The 8,286-nt window shown below is 35.8% G+C and overlaps 1 long non-coding RNA gene across 1 annotated transcript; it reads right to left on the bottom strand.

Annotated features, from left to right (window-relative positions):
- Positions 1-597: 597 nt before the first annotated feature.
- LOC135226383 (uncharacterized) lies at positions 598-5,152 on the bottom strand. The gene is made up of 2 exons (XR_010317217.1): positions 5,053-5,152; positions 598-902 (listed from the first exon to the last, which is right to left on the bottom strand). It is a non-coding gene; the product is annotated as an uncharacterized LOC135226383 (long non-coding RNA).
- Positions 5,153-8,286: the final 3,134 nt, after the last annotated feature.

Genomic DNA, 8,286 nt, shown 5'->3' with positions numbered 1-8,286 from the left:
AAGATTTTGCAGAGAGCATAATTGGAAAAAGTTTTTTTCTTGCAGAGCCTATAATTTAAAGAAAGAATGTCATTGGAAGAAAGATTGCAGAGCATCTCAGAAAGGAAGAAATAAGTTTGTTTTTAGCAGGGAGCGTCATTGGAAGAAGGAAGAAATAAGTTTGTTTTAGCAGAGAGTGTCATTGGAAGAAAGAAGAAATATTTTGCGGAGGATATTGCAGAAGAAAGTAAATTTTGTTGGTATCCAGGGCAAGTTATATGAGGATTCTCTTTTTCTGGAAGAGAATTTTTATTTTAAAAATTAAAAGTTTTCATTTTCAGATATTTTTGAAATTAGACAACTTTAAACTCCAGGTGGATTTTTTCTTGTATAAAAATCATCTAATTCTTTCTCCATCAGTAATTAATTTTGTGTAGGTCATAAATAATAACCAGCCATGTTCATGTGTAACAAGGAGAACATATTAAAACACGGTCACAAAAGTGAATGCAGCCAATGTCGTCTAGTGTTTTTCTTACTGAATTAGGGATGTTTCTTCTCTACAATTGACTTGTTCTACCATTCCTAGTTTGTTTTTTTCCCTTCTTCCTCCTTACCCTCTCTCTACCACCTTACTGCTGCTATCGTCCTTCATCTCCTAGATGGTCTGGAGACCTATTGTCTTCCTTTCCTTCTTTATACTGTTGACCTTGTTCTTCTACAATGCCTTTATTTTATTTTTCTACACATTACAAAACAGCTTCTGTTGTCCTTCCTCTCCTCAATGGCCTGGAGACCTCTTGTTTATTTCTTCTGTTGACCTTCTGTTCTACCATTCCTTCGTTATTTTTCTTCGTCTTCTGCCACCTTACTAAACTGCTTCTGTAGTTCTTCCTCTCCTCAATAAGCTGGATACCTCTGTTCTGGAACATAGGATTAAAAGTATTTTACTTGCCGACTTAATAGAATGCTCCACATCACCCCTGATTAGTATAATCATCTTGGTTTGACTCACTTTTGTTGTGTACCTCAGTTGTTCTGCATCAGTGATTTATGAGTACCCATTACTATTTAAGCCCCAACACACAGTCTGCTTATAAAATCAGGGAAACCACACTGAAGGAGTGGAAATACTCTCGATGTACAGATCAACAAGATTCATTCGGCAAATTCACATACAGTGTTACTTTGAAAGTGTGGAAATACTCTTGATGTACAGATTAACATGATTCATTCAGGAAATTATTCTTTCACATTCAGTATTACTTTAACTAAATTGGCTTTTTTGCAACTATTGCCATATACTATGCCACAAAAATCTGAGAAATTTGAGACCTCATTAAAAATAAACAGCATAGAAATAGACCTATAGAAAACTGATTTTTAGATACCCAATTCAGATCAATCAATACACATTAAGGCTGAAGAAAATAGTTGAAAGCATGACAGAGCAGTCAAATATGGTTAACCCCCACAGCCTGATGTTAATAGTACATAAATTATTAAGTCAAATTTAATACTTGGTGTTTTAAAGTAGGAAACCAAGTGATGCAATTTTAATTACTTTTAATAACGGTTCCCAACGTTATTAACCAAAGGCTTGGTTGCAGAGGGTCCTCTGCATTTTTAAGGGTGGGGGGCGATGGGGGAAGAGAGGTGCTATCACACACGTGCTTGTGAGCTCTCCACCGCCAACCAACCAACACCAAACCAAACCCCCCCCCCCCCCCCCCCCTCACTCTCAGAGATAGACATAACCAAAGCGTTATTCCAGGTAATATGAGATTCCGATGCTTTGTGAAATGCCATTAGCAGTGTTTCAGATCTAGGTTGATATGGCTTTTAGATTGCATTTTTAAAAATTAACTTCTAAATTAAGACTGGAACCATTTGAAATATGCATCATATATGTAAATATGTGATGCATATTGAAGAAAAAATTAAACTTTTGTTGTAGAATGACTGTTAACAGAGACTAATATCACACACTTCCTCAGGATAGGTAAGGAACATCGCTTAAGAAACAAATGCCAACACAAATGACAGCCGAGGTCTGATCGTGAGTGGAAGGCAAAACATTTGTTAAGAACGTGACCAGTGGAGTGTACTAACTTTGGTGTTTACGGGGAACAGTCAGGAATGACGATCAATACGTTGCCTGTGGAGACAGTTTGTTTACGAAACTGATTAATATTGATATCAACTGGAGACAATATTCTAAGATAAACGTGACCAGCTGACATGTGTGATATTCATCTTTGTTACTTATAAAAAGTAAATTAATAGTAACCCTCGTGGTTACAGACACACACACCTATGAAGAGTAAATTAATAGCCCTCCTCATAGTTTGCGAGAATTAGCCAGAGGAACTAGTGTTCAAAATATCTTTTATATGATGTCATAGTTTTACTTAACGATGGTCAATATTTACGGGATAAATCACCTCATTTTTAACCGAGGCCTATTTATTAATGGTTTTTAAATGGTGATACTATCATTCACCTACGTCTTTTAACTCTCCATGTATAATGTTGAGGATTTGCCTAGAGTATTTTAAAAATCTGTATTTTTCCCCACATCGCTGTTATATGAACCTAATTCTTTTTTGGTTCATCTGTTAGCCTGGCCAAGGTCAAGTTTTTACAGTAACAGTTTTCATATTGTATACTTGAAAATTGTAGCATTAAGGTTTAACGCAGTCAGCAGTCCTCAGTGTTTGCTATGCTAAAGATTGACCAAGCGTTCGTGTTAACAAATATTCCAACCACCAACCCGCAACCCCCCCAAGAAAAAATCTTAATCTTGCATGCATTTCCATGAGGCACAACTCATTATTTGTAATAAATGTGTTATGAATGCCTAATAAGAATTTAGTTTAAATTGTGTCCATTTTCTTTGTGGATAATCTGTACGCTAAGGGCTGGAGTAGTATGCGACAGTATCACATCTAGCTACATACTTTCTCTTGGTCGGTACAAAACAACAATGAAGATACAAATCCCAAACATCGGTCAAGATGGAAGCACGAGTATTAAGGACAACCAAGAAAAATGTTCTATTTGGAATTTCTACTAAGTAATTAAGGGATTTCAAAATAGGTCTCTCTCCTACAGCTTCAAGATTATAACTAGTCTCCTGGAATATGGGTAAGACTATTGATGTTTACTGTCCCGTATCAAGTATTTTCCCAATTAAAATTATCACATGGTTTCCTTTTAAAAATTAATAGCATTGAATTTGACATCATAGTAGCCTGGAATTTTCACTTGGTGTCCTACTTTTAAAAATCGGTCAACGACAAAACAGCCCGCCACCTATATATGGGTATGAACGTCAGATGAGCATGTATAGAGGGTATCTTAAGTAAACAGACTAGGAAAAGTAAGTTCAGCAAAACGAACATACAAAACAAACGAGTACAGCATTCCTACCTCCCAGATGAATTAGGAAGTTGGTAAGGGAAAAGTACATGCTTTAGTTTATATTATAGACAAATTACATTCCGGTTAGTATCTATTCAAAATAAAGGCAGATTTTAAGACTACCTCAAACTGATAATGGTGGGAGTTATCATCTCGAACAAAATTTTACACCCTGATAATTAGGCCATAGCCAGTAAACTTCTTAAAGCACAGGGTCTGTGTTAATGGCCGCTGGATATTCATATCCCTTTAAAAAGTCTACATACAAGCTGCATCACCCATTGCAGACCATATTGCGTACCATTCTTGTACACCATAAATGCAAACGCCACTTTCAATACCTAAAACAACAAGATTGTAGTGTAGCTACTTAAAACATACAAGCACCATATAAACACACTGCGTAAGTAGTTTATATATATTTGAGTAATTGCAGAAACTGACTTGAGAGAGAGAGAGAACATTTTTTTTTTTCAAACACGAGAGACCAATAGATTTCTAGAGTCTCCGTTTTCTGTAATAGTAGAGTTCACAAAGAAAATGCAACTACTAAATTTAGTGGGTAACATTACTCAACAGCTTTACACAATTTGCCTAAATAAATCGCTGAATATTCATAACCAAGAATAGATTTAATTTAGAATTCGCTGCTGTGAGCCATTTGTCCAGACATACTGCAGATTTAAACTGAAAGCGCCTCATTTAGCAATTATCAAACCTTTTGACGACGATTTCAAGTCACCGCCCGCAGGTTATGACCATTGCTGTCTGAATTCGTTGGTTTTGTTTGGAACCTCCTTTCTAATGAACTTTTAACACTTTACCTCGCCATCGTTATATATTTTATTTCATTTTGAAAGTCATGGTTTTCCTGTGATAACCTTCAGAATTATCTTGATAGCTTGTGGTCAACCGTCAGCTAGCTATATATCTGATACCTAGATGTTTGTGTATTTCTTAACAAGGTGTTATATAGTGGCCACTATCAAACCTTACAAAAAATCATTATAAATAAATGAGGAATAACTAAATGACAAACATTTATTTCAAAAGCGGAAATGAAAAAATTCGTTGAATAACAATAGCAATTTTTTTTATCCTACTGAAGAAAAGCAGTGAAGAAACTTTAAATGGATTATCATAAGCTCACTAATATTGCGTTGGATACGAACTCAAAATACCTCTGATATAATAATAATTAAAAGAACTACAGGCAGGAATTCCTTTTTGCCTGATATATTCGTAAGGTATAAGTAGCCTATATAGAAAACAATCTGCTTGCCATTGCTAATTCCACAACAGAATTCCAATTTAAATGAACTACGTTCAAAATGGCAAACAATTATGGATACACAAAAACAGGTTTATTAAGAAAAAATGCCATGAAATAATGTTGCTGCCAACAGGGTTAATAGGTTGGTCACATAGGAATAGTAAAAGGCGAACTCTTAATTCTTCTGTTTAGAAAAACTACAAACACTCCTTTATTCCTAAAACACTCGTGGTCTGGGACTTGACACTTGACATTCTGGACTAAGGTCTATAGACCTTGTTTTGGGTAATTAGTTTGCAGTTAAATACGTGTATGCGACTATTGCTACTTACTAAATTAAGGAACATCAAACTAGGCCCATTAGTTGAAACCAATACCTTATCGCAATTGGACCTGGAATTATTGTATCTACAGGCCTGTCCACACGAGCGGGCCTGATCGGTGTGCTCCGGGGTTGACGGGCAAATTCTGGCGGGCTTACCTGTGAATGTTGTCCACACGGGTGAGGCGATGGAGAGGTGGGCGTGCCCGACGATGCCAGTAGTGTGTTCAGTGCGGTACGATAAACATGGTGCATACCGCAAATAAGATATTGTGTAGCATGATAATTGGTTTATGTGTGATGAAGAAAAAGAAAAAGAAGAGAATATGGTGCAAAGAATGGCTCAGTAAAAGAAATGTATACGGTTAACGTACGTCTGCCAGGGTCGAAGCTTAAGCCATCGGGCACCACCATGGTGATTTTGCTACAAGACCCATCGGGCAATTTGATGGTTTGCCCGTCAAGTGTGCCCGTTAGAGGGGAGGTCCGCCGACCAGGCCCGGTCGTGTGGACAGGCCTTACGTTACATTTACATTTTAAACATTCAGGGAATGTCTGTATTTATGTAGAGCAATACAGCCAAATGTCTATCACGTAAGAGTCCATCTGTTCATCTATGGGACACTTAATGCTAACAAATCCACAAACAAAAACTATCTTAAAAAGTGTTCACCACTTGCACAATTACACGTCATAATCACCCCTACCTCTTGGTTCCATAAAATAGTGTTTATCACTAACGCCAGCATGCACTTCAAAGTGGGACACTTACATAATCAAAACGTGACTTAGATTTTCAAACCAGACACATAATCACAAACGGGAAGCTCTCCCTGAACCAAAACGCTTTTCTGTTGAAATCGAGCCATCAATGAACTCGACACAACTGGACAAACAAGTCATGACTATCAAATGTGCTCTTAGGTTTGGCCTGAACTCCCTTTCCTTCGTATTTTAACTATTATGATTAACTTCAAAACTCTTTAGGACCCATTTTAAAACACTTTTCCTATCCTTAACATATCTCAGGCTATCAACTTTTAGAGATGTCAGCTGTCATGACGAGATCTGTCCGTCTTGAAGCTATTACTGATCTTGAATCCTCGTCGTATTTCGCTTCGAAGTAAATTGTTGTGTCTCTCATCGTGAAATGATTATCTAACTTTGACAACAAAAGAAAACTATGAAGTTTATCTCCAAAATGTTTTCCTATGTCAGAACGGCGTCTTTTATGCTAAAATGTCGAAATATATCCAGAAATAAAATTGTGACTTGATCCGTAATGGTAGTCATTCTCGAGTGTCACTTTACCGGTAAACACTCCAGGTTATATTTTCCCTTACCCTATGATGCCTTTGGAACAAGAGTCCGTGCTGCCACTAGGATAAAAAATGAATGACATTTCCCTCCACTTTTCTTCCTTACACAAAGGTAAAAATGCCATTAAACAGAGTTTTATTTAAGGCAGAACACGTCTGTACAAACTATCATTATGACACGGTTATTTGGCTGATTAACCCTTAAACGCCGACTGGACGTATTTTACGTCGACATTTTTTGTCTCTCGGGTGCCGACTGGACGTATTTTACGTCGACCACCAAAATTTTTTATAAAAATTCGCGGAAAAATACTTTTAGGCCTACCAGCCGAAACTCTTGAATCACGCGCCTTGGGGGATGCTGGAGTTCACGGATCAAGGTGTTGTTTTGTTTACAATCGTTACGCAGGCGCGCAAGCGCGAATTTCTTTCTTGCCGCACTTAAAAGTATCTGTACACATCTCTGAAATTATTTCGTCACTTTGACATAATTTTTGTACTATTTTAAATTAGCCGTTACATAGAGTATTATATATGAAAATGTGCGCATTTTTATGTAGAATACAACAAAAAAATACTCATGATTGTAGCTTTTATCAGTTTTAAGATATTTTCATATAAATAACGATAAGTGCCAAAATTTCAACCTTTGGTCAACTTTGACTCTACCGAAATGGTCGAAAAAACGCAATTGTAAGCTAAAACTCTTATATTTTAGTAATATTCAATCATTTAACTTAATTTTGCAACTAATTGGAAGTGTCTAGCACAATATTTCGATTTATGGTGAATTTATGAAAAAACTTTTTCCTTACGTCCGCGCGGTAACTCTTCCGAAAATAATCATACATGCGATTGTGGTAATGTTTGCACCATTTTAAATTAGCCGTTACATAAAGTTTTAATATATGAAAATGTGCGCAATTTCATGCACAATACAACCTAAAAAAAACAACCCATGGTTGTAGCTTTTATCAATTTTGAAATATTTTCATATTAAAAATGATAAGTGACAAATTTTCAACCTTCGGTCAATTTTGACTCTACCGAAATGGTCGAAAAACGCAATTGTAAGCTAAAACGCCTATATTCTAGTAATATTCAAGCATTTACCTTCATTTTGCAACAAATTGGAAGTCTCTAGCATAATATTTCGATTTATGGTGAATTTATGAAAAAAATAAAATTTTCTTTACGTCCGCGCTGTAACTCTTCCGAAAAAATCATACGTGCGATTGTGGTAATGTTTGCACCATTTTAAATTAGCCGTTACATAACGTTTTATATATGAAAATGTGCGCAATTTCATGTATAATACAAACAATAAATAGTTGAAGGTTGTAGCTATTCTCATTCGAAATATTGCATATAAATCACGATAAATAGAAAAAAAAACCACGTTCGGTCAAATTTGACTCTACCGAAATGGTCGAAAAACGCAATTGTAAGATAAAACTCTTACCAGTCTAGTAATATCATTCATTTATCTTCATCGTGAAACAAATTCGAAGTCTCTAGCACAATATTTAAATTTATGGTGAATTTTTAAAAACTTTCCTTCCCTCCGCGCGCGGATTCTCCGCCACAAATCTCCGAAATGCGTAAGTCCCATTCTCGGAATATTTGCTCCGTTTCATATTAGGCATTTCATAGAGTTTTATATGAAAATGTGCGCAATTTCAGTATAAAAAACGAAAAATATTTGAAAGTTGTAGTTTTCTTTTCCTTTTTTCCCAAATAATTGCATATAAAAAAAATATATATATAAAAAATTCGACATTCGGTCAACTTTAGCTCGTCAGATATGGTCGAAAACTGCATTTGTAAGCTAATATTCTTACAGTATAGTAATATTCAATCATTTGTCTTCATTCTGAAACATATTGGAAGTCTCTAGGACAATATTTAGATTTATGGTGAATTTTTGAAAAAAATATGTGTTTACGTAAGCGCGTTACGAATTCATGCAT

This window comes from Macrobrachium nipponense, chromosome 14 (genome assembly GCF_015104395.2).
Source record: "Macrobrachium nipponense isolate FS-2020 chromosome 14, ASM1510439v2, whole genome shotgun sequence".
Taxonomy (NCBI): Eukaryota; Metazoa; Arthropoda; class Malacostraca; order Decapoda; family Palaemonidae; genus Macrobrachium; species Macrobrachium nipponense.
The sequence above is the reverse complement of the archived record's forward strand: the minus strand, read 5'-3'. Positions and strand labels throughout refer to the sequence as shown.